Source organism: Oratosquilla oratoria, chromosome 4 (assembly GCF_046742065.1).
Source record: "Oratosquilla oratoria isolate Oo_2021 chromosome 4, ASM4674206v1, whole genome shotgun sequence".
NCBI classification, from domain to species: Eukaryota; Metazoa; Arthropoda; class Malacostraca; order Stomatopoda; family Squillidae; genus Oratosquilla; species Oratosquilla oratoria.
The window spans coordinates 36,309,796-36,319,795 of NC_134780.1; positions in this window are offsets into that span (position 1 = coordinate 36,309,796).

The window sequence follows — 10,000 nt, forward strand, 5'->3', positions numbered from 1 at the left end:
ACAAAAAGAACGAGGAAAAGTAGGACTAGCTTCTTCGGCCCTAATTAAAAATAGTGAGTAGGTGAAATAAGTTGCCAAAAAAAAAAAAAAAAATGGGGGAAGGAATTGGAAGTTGAAAGTACTTGAAATTGAATGTAGATGATCAATATTTAGTTATTCTTTATTATGTTATCTATTTATTTGTTTATTTATTTATATACTCTTATTTATTCATTTTTTTCCGAAGCTGGTAGGATCGTACATTTCGGCCACGTCATTTCTTCATCCAGTCACAGTTCTTTTTCATTTACTCAGATCTTTTGTCCTCTCTCTTCCTTGATTGACAGACACTCCTCTTACATTCCAAACCCGTTGTCTGGCCCACGTTCACATTTCTCACTCTCTCTATCCTAGTAACACCTACCGTACTTCACTAACACTCCTTCTAAATCTTGTTCAGTCTCTTTCTCTCTGACTGACTCGAAGAGTGTGACGGGGGTAAGGGAGAACCTATATCCACGAAGTGTTAAGATGGTAGACCAATGAATAGGTTTTGATGGGTGTAGGTTTGGTTTATGCTTTGACATAGCCATCCCCTTTGTAGGAGAGAGAAAACGTTTTGATATGTATATGTTTATTTTATTTTATTTTATTTTTCGTAGAAATTAATCACCAAGATTGAGATGAGCTTTTTTCCTTTTTATTCTCACCAAATTGGTAGGGTCTCAACGCATGGACTCACGCACACAAACACACACACACACACACACACACACACACACACACACACACACACACACACACACACACACACACACACACACACACACACACACACATATATATATATATATATATATGTATACATATATGTACATATATAAATACACACTTGTTTGTTTTTTCATACATACAAATTACATCCCTGAAATACCCTTCGTCGAAATCAAGTAACTTTGAGCAATTCCGAACAAATGTTCTAAAACCCTTTGCACTGGACAAGTCGAGATGTTTGAAGGAACCAATATCCCAGTTTAAGAAACCCGTCTTCCCATTCCAGAGACTGACCTCCTATGACAAAACATAACCAGAAAAAGACACCAAGAGGTCCTCTCTCCCCCACCCCAAAGAGAAAAAAACCTCTTCGTTCTTGGTAATTAAGATTGCATCCATCACCTCCTCGCATAGTGTGTGCCGTAAACCCAAGGCGTGATTACAACATATCGCTGATTTACGATCTCAAGGCGACGGGACTGCTTACCCGGATGGCAGTGGGAGATTTTATCTGAACTGAAAACATCTGCAGGCTCCGCTTGATTTAGAGGGAAAAGGTCTCCTCTCGGGTGATGTGAACGGTGATAGGATTATGATAGGACGATGGAGAGGGTGATAAGGTGAGCTCTGCTGTGTTATGATAAATAGGAATTTCCTCCCTCCCTCCCACCCCCTTTCTCGTGTTATGATTGGGTGTTATGTCGTGCCGGGGGACGTGGATGTGGGAGATTGAAAGAACTGTCAAAGACAATGAAGGAGGTAGAAAGAAGAAGTATCTCTTTTGAGCTAAAATAGGTTGTATGTATTGGTACCATAAGTACTAGATTTCTTTTCGATTATGTCTTTAGAGAAAAACTAATATTTGGCATGACAATAAAGAGGAATATTCTCAGTTGAGACATGTGGAAATTATGAGTTTTTTTTTTTATAATTATTTTTGTATTTATTCTGGAGAAAATGTTTAAAGATTCAATACCCGAGGGTTGCATTGCATAAAATCTTAATAAATGTTCAAGTTATAGTTTCTAGTCACGTCAGTAACTACGTGATAATTCGCGAGCGCGTGCGCACACACGCACGCACACACGTATGCACGCACGCACGAACAAACGAACGCACACAGTCCTATTATTGCTTGTTTGTGTGTGTGTGTGTGTGTGTGTGTGTGTGTGTGTGTGTGTGTGTGTGTGTGTGTGTGTGTGTGTGTGTGTGTGTGTGTGTGTGTGTGTGTGTAAGTGTGTAAGTGTGTGTACAGATCTAACTTACGTACCACTACGTGCTCATGCGTCATCAAACATAATCTAACATAAACTAGTTTAGTAAAAAAGAATACTATACTAGGTTCTGTCTCCATGTGGGAAACTTAATGTGAATAGATTAAACTTTCTAGTTATTATTTTTCATAGTTTCTTAGAAGCTGGCGGCTGGGCAGGGGAGTCTTCTAAGGCATGGGTAGTTAGGGAAATAGATTTAATTGTTTTATCAAACTGCGAAAAGTTGCCCCTTTCTCTCACTTGATTCATGACTGTGAAAGGAAAATCGTCCATAGATTTATATACATGAATAACCTGTTCCCTCGGAAGTGTGTTGAAGTGTGGACGGTAGCTATTAGTAATTATCACCAATTTAGGGTTTTATAGATGGTAATCGGGAGAAAATACGGACATTCGGACTCCGAGGGTTAGGGTGTGTTTTTGATCGGTTGAACGATAAGTACGGGTGCAATTAGGGAGAGAGAAATAGAGAGAAAAAATTAAAAAGGGACATTGCAGGTTTTCAGGTGCCATGAAAGATTTATGAGCATTTGTGTACAATTGTTTACATTCGTCTGATATACTATATATATATAATATACTATATATATATATATACTGTATATATATATATATGATACAGTTTTCTACGAGCGAGGAACCATGACAGAAACAACCTATTTAGAGATACGAATGTCTTATCATTTTGAGCATATGTTATGTTTCTATGTTTTATTGTATACTGTAATTCCTTTATTTATTAAATTTATTTTTAGAGAAAGAAATGTATTAATGCAATAACAACGCAAGAAACATCTACATCATCCTGATATGTCATGGATCAAGATCGAATGTCCGCAGTGGTACGTGCTGTTGACCAATGGATGTGAATCTGCGTTCTTTTTACCCCTTGAGGTTCACAGAAGTCTACTAATGTGGTTCAAAACCCGAAAACTAGTTGTAGTTAGTGGATGCCTAACGATTTTTTTCAGTATCGAATTGGACCCCAAGAGGCCAAAGAACAGCATTTCATAACACTGGGAACTCCTGATAAATGTAAACAATAACAGCGAGGAGTTGGGTGGAGGGGGAAGAGGTCAAGGACAGACCACAAGACTGGTTGAACAGGGAGTGAACTGAGGAATGAGGTGGAGGAAGGAAGGAGGAAGAGGTGTATAGTGAAAGGGGGTGAGTTTGCATTTTGTTGGTTATAACTAGCGCTTCTATCCGTGGGGACACTATGGTACTGAATTGGTGGAGTCTGGGATGTGGTAAAGCAAAGGTTTCATGAAGGATGGTAGAGACTAAAAGTGATTATCGGTCTTTCATGAATGGATATTCGTCTACAGTCATAAAGGATTGGTATGTTTGTCCTTACGGACAATGTTACACCGAAGATACGGAGTCATAGAAAAAATTCTGTGTGACAATGGTCCGTAGGGGTGTAACTAAAATCACTAAAATATTGGCCACATAATTCACGCAGTTGATAAAGTCACTGAAATATCGACTACGTAAAACTTGGGCAAGCAGTATATGTACTGGATAAAAAGTAGTGAATGTATCTTTGAGCGTGGGTGTGCCTGCTTGCGGGTGTGGACGTTACTGTTGCTGTGAGAGATGGAGTATGTGCAAGGGTGCATGAGATTTGGAGAACAAGGGAATACAAATATAAAGAAGGTAACAAAAAAAGAGAAGAAAGAGGACAGAAGAGAAGGGGAAATTGAAAAGAGAGAGGAAAGTGAGAAAGAAAAGTGTAAAAGTATATATGGACATTTGGAACCATAGAGATAGGTAAAGTGAGAAGTTTGAAGAAGTTATGAGGAGACAAGACGTACTGTACTTACAAAAATAAGGATGGATGTGTCTGTTCTAAATGAAGCTAAGTTGAAAGCAGGGGGCGAGGGAATCAAGGGATGAAGTTGTATACTGTGACTGGGAGTGCCCGACTGTGAATACACTAAAGAGGGAGTGACAGAAGAAATGGGAGTAAACGTGAGGGAGTATGCAGGAGTGACATCAAGAATAGTTTTTAGGTTGACTGGAAATGAGTTGATAAAAGATGTCCATAGCGGGAATACATACACACGCAGAGAACAAACAAATGAATATGATGGAGTTTTTGGTTTGAGGAGAATAAAGAAGGGGAGATGTAGTGGCAGTGGGAGACATGAATGCGAAAATAAGAAACAGGGTGGTGGAAGGAATGCCAGTTCAATTTGGGTTAAAGGACACATTTAAAGAAAATAGGGTCTATTTGTTGCAGGGAAGCAAAGAAAGACAAATGGCAGTAAAGGATATAGTACTTTGAGAGGAATTTAATACACAAATACACTTGAAGTAGCGCAATAGATGAGGCAAGGGCGTTGCTAGATTGTGTTCAGGTTGACGGAAGATTTAAGCAGGCATTACTTGATGTAAGAATGCATGTGTGTATGTATGTATATACCTATATATGTATGTGTATATATACATGTGTGTATATATACGTATGTATGTGTCTGCACGTGCATGTGTTACAGAGTTACAGCAAACTACAAAGAATGCATGTATTTAGCTATAAATGTGTATACGTATGTATTTTCTTAATGAACTGATATTTTAACAATATAGGAACAAAGCCTCATTAAGATTTTTTTTTTTTTTTCTTTTTTAAGTTTACTTCGGACAATGACTTAGTTTACAACAATCGAAGTCTTTATTCTTCAGTTTCAGAGCACAGAAGAGCCTTGTGAGAGCTCAATGATAAGCGTTTTCCTTCTTTATTCGAGCACACTAATGAATCTTTATGATTTTGTTAAAGGAAGCTGTTAGCACTTTTAATATGTGTCATTTTTTATTTCTTTATCTGTTTATTATCTTTTTTATTTGTTGGTTATTTCTTTAGGTGATGACCACCAGTTAACCTGTCCAAACCGTTGGAATACAGTTCTCAGCTGATCAACTGGTAGAGTATAATTACCCCCCCCCTACAAGTATATGTATGTGTATATATATACCGGTATATATAATGTATATACATACGTATATATATATATATATATATATATATATATATATATATATACATATATATATATATATATATATATATACATATATGCATATATATATATATTATATGTATATATACATATATATATATATATTATATGTATATATATATATGATAGAACGAAGGTTATTAACTTATTCTGATGTATTTGGTCACAATTCATAGTTATTTTCTCCATTCACAGTTTTTTCGTTCTTGATCATAACATCTGTCATATAGCAATGCTTTTATTATATATAATTATATTGTATTCATTTGTATATTTCTAATTTATCAATATCTGTATTAGTCTCATATTCAATGTTTTATCTAATTCATTTCTAACTCTGGCGTACGTCAAGTTTTCAAATGCATTCAGTCTAGATTTCAGATATTTATGTTTATCAGACGTTATTGTTTTATAAGGACAAAGAACACATCTGCAATACGATTTATGAATACATGTGTATATATGTACATTCACACACACACACACACACACACACACACACACACACACACACACACACACACACACACACACACACACGGTGGCGCAGTTGGTAGAACGATGTACTACTAGCATGGTGGTGCGCGTAGTGCTTGGTTCGAATCCTGTCCAGGGCCGAAATTAATTTCGGTACAGCTGCGCTTCGGGTCGTTACTCTGACTCTCGTGGGCGGGGAGTTGGGGGTGTGTGTGTGTGAAAGGTCATAGCATTACCCATAGATCGGACCTACGAGCTCTGAGCTCTCTTCCAGGAGGGAAATAGCTGTCGATCACGAGTCGAACACGTGATCCAAAAAGACCAAGTGAATATATAGAAATATATATATATATATGTATATATATATATATATATATATATATATATATATTTATATATATGCATATATTTATATACAATACATATATATATATATATATACATATAGATATAGATATAGATATCTATCTATATATATATATATATGCACATATGATATATATGTGTATATGTATATATAATATACACACCAGCAAAACTAGTCAGGAATAAACTCAGACTAAGACTATTGTGTTTCCTACTCCACTTACGTAAACCTGTCAGAATGTCTCAATATATATATGTATATATATATATGTATATGTTTATGATATATAAATATATATATATATATACATACATATATATATATATAAATTCATATATATATATATATATAAATTCATATATATATATATATATACATATATATATATATATATATATATATATATATATATATATATATATATATATAAGTAGACATATTTCATTGAAGAAAACAGCAGTAGATGAATTGATGATATTCTTGTGGAGATTTTCAAATCGTCTAATAATAGACTTGGCTCCTGTAGGTAAGGTCGCTATCGCTGGTCCGAAACGACATGATTCAAACTCAGGAAGTGGAAGAGCAGAGTTTTATTGGGGCTTGACGTTTCGTACATTGTATACATTTTGAAAAGCAATCACATAGGTCGAAATACATGGCCTTATATGATAAAACGAGATGAGAATAGGTAGCAAATAGATAGCCATATATACATATATATTTATATATATAATATATATATATATATAGATATATATATGTGTGTGTATATATATACATACATATATATATATGTATATATATATTTACATCATATACAAATATTAGATATATTTTATGTATATTTACACACGCACACACATGCACACACACTCACATATATATACATATATATATATATATATATATATATATATATATACATATATATATATATATATATATATATATATATATATGTACACAGATCAAACCTAAATCCATAGTCGTAGCAGGAGAAAAATGAAAACGGTGATAAAATCAGGACTTTTGATCACTGACATCGTCAACAGGCATCTTCCACCCCTGATCCCACACCGCATGACTCCTAGCTTGCATTCGAGTGAGGTTAGGCGTCTTTTAGTCCTTCCCCTGTCCCTCCTTTTCTAAAAGAGTGCTTTATAAGTATAGTAACCTCCTCTCTTTCTGTACTACTGAAGAGGACTGTAGCTTACACTCGAAATATATAGGTTCACAGTCTCCATTTGTTTTTTCTGCTCCGACTGTGGTTTTAGGTTGATTTACGAATGTGCTACTACATTTTTTATCAGTGATGTATGCATATATGTGTAAGTATGAATACGTATATATATATATATGTATGTGTGTGTGTGTGTGTGTGTATATATATATGTATATATATATATACATACATATATATGTATATATATATATATATATATATATATGTATATATCGAAATACTAAGGAGTGAAATATGAAGTTGTCGGGATTAGATAAATTAATATTACTTGGCCTCATCGAACCAATGGCTCGGTTTATTTGCCCAATTATGCATGAAGCCAGTCAATTCTGTTTTTACCTTTAGGGTCGATCCATGGACTGGAATCAATGGAATAAAGACCCTAATGGACACACATGGACATTGTCTCGGTCGACAAAGGCGATTCATTTCAGCTATCCTCCAACGTTTCCTGATGTGTCCTTGAGGTGAATAGTATTCTTTGTCTTTAGCAAAAACGAAGCATATAAAGTATGTCACAGGGCTGAAAGAGTAATGGTATTGTACCCAGGTGTCCTTTACCAGCGGTTCTATCCTCGCAGGTGGGATTGTGCCAAAAAAGGTGGAGTAATGGAGATAATTAAGAAGAGATTTAAAGAAAACAGGAACTGAGGAATAATAGAACCCCCAAAAAGTCAGGATATTTTTATTTATTTATTTATTCATTTATTTCCTCATTCATTTGTTTATTCATTTATATTAAGGGGTGATAAATTTGGGTAAATCAAAGTTAGAATATTAAGGAAAACATTACACTACCACTTTGACAGAAAGCGAAATTGAAATTGATAGGGAAGGAAGGCAGGGGTGGGGGAATAGGGGGGAGAAGATTGGGGGGGAGTGGAGAAAGGACGAGATGGTAGGGAGAATGTGTAGGATAAGGAGTATGCCATTTTTTAATTGATTGAGGATCGGGGAGTGGTTGTGTTAACACTGACTTCCTGGTAGTACTCCAAAAGGATTACAAAGGAGTATGCCGACAGGAGACCTTTTGGTCCATAAGTAGTTCGTATGCAAAAAATTAATAAAATCGCCTGTAATATGTTCACTTTAACTTGTCAGAGTTTAAAATTAACATTAACTGTTTAAGTAGTTACATTAATGAATCACACACTTTTGCAGAAGGAATTTAGAATTTATGTAGAAATGGATAGAACCAGTAATTCACTGAAATCTTAGGATTGCAACACAATTTTAGCAACTTGAACGAAGAAAACGAACACTGTTTCAAAACGCATCGTCCACACAAGGAAACCAAAGGATTGTGTGAACGAAAGATAAAGGAAAGCATTAATGAAATAGAAGACTGTGCAAATCATTTAAATACACTCACAAGTAGTTTTCCAAGCAATTGAATAGATAAGAATTAATGAATGTCCTATCTAGCGGGGAATAATATAGAATAAGTAAACAAAATGAATCATACGAATATTGTTAAATGAGTATTAGGTCTAATAAGATGATTTAATCAATGTAGGAATAAAAGAGGATAGATAATGGGTAACCAGATGAAGGAGTAAAACCAGATAAGGAACAAGTGATTTACGCTTGGTTTTAAGAAACCGAGTCGGGTAGGTATGAAGAAGGAGGAGCGGAGCAGGAGGAGGAGGAGGAGGAGGAGGAGGAGGAGGGGGGGCTGGGGTAGGCTTGGTGAGGTGTAGGTAGGAGCGGGTGGTGGGGTGTTAGAAGAAGCCAGAGATGGTGAGAAATGTCCGGAGACCAGTACTGGGCATATGTACAGAATTGATCTTAAGATGTTCAAAGTCCATCATGCTCAGCGCTTTCTTTGTCTTGGAACATAGACCTGGGGCAACGGGGCTTTGTTGTTTACTATACCCCCCTTAGGTTGGTACATTTAGCCTGTGACTACCATATAGACTATATGTTATAGACTATAGAGACGATCTTTTTCGTGAGAGGGGTTCTCTGGGATGAACCGGCAGTATTCCTGGGAGAACAGTGAGGACGCGGGGAGGAGTGATAAGGACGCGTGTGATGGGAGTATAAGGGGAGATGCACCTCTCTTACGCCTAGCCACCTTGCTTTGCGTGTACCAGCTGTTTGTGTGGATAAGATAAAATTTCTGTACGGGGCATACATAATGATATAAAGAAACAAAAGATATAAAAATATATAAATAAAATAAATATATAGAAAGTGTTCAACATAAGAAAAACTTTGGTCAGAACATAGAGTTGGCCAGGTATAATGTACTTCAAAGTTAATGCTAAGTTTTCAGCTGTGAAGTTTTTACCCTCTGCCTTATAAGTTGTCCACCGAGAGACGAAGTTTCTTAAAGAAAGGTGAGGTTTTTTTTTCCAAAAAGTACATTATTATTTCGAACAATTAATGTTGTTTTTTTTCTAAACCTCGGAAGATATTTGTCTTTTTCACATACGTCATATTTACACCTTTACAAGATATTTCAACTTTGTAAACAATCATCGCACATTACTCGTTAGATTAGGTTAAAATTGATTAGACATGAGTTGAGGAGTAATATACTATGACTATTTATAGATATACATTTATAGATATAATCACATTAAGGTGTAAATATGCCTTCTGTAATAAAGTATCTTTTTTGTAGGACTATTTTTATATTCATTATTGTTATATTTTTTTCTCCGAAGAGCTAAAGTTTTAAGAGACAATTAACAGCATAAAGATAAATTTATGATGATTCTTTACAGCTATAATCACTCTGGTGAAGGTGTGAATATGAATTATGAGATTAAAATAATCGTTTAATATTTACCCAATTTTGGTTTGGGAGTCTTTGGTAGGATCATATTGAAGCCGCTTGAAGCCAGTCACACCATCC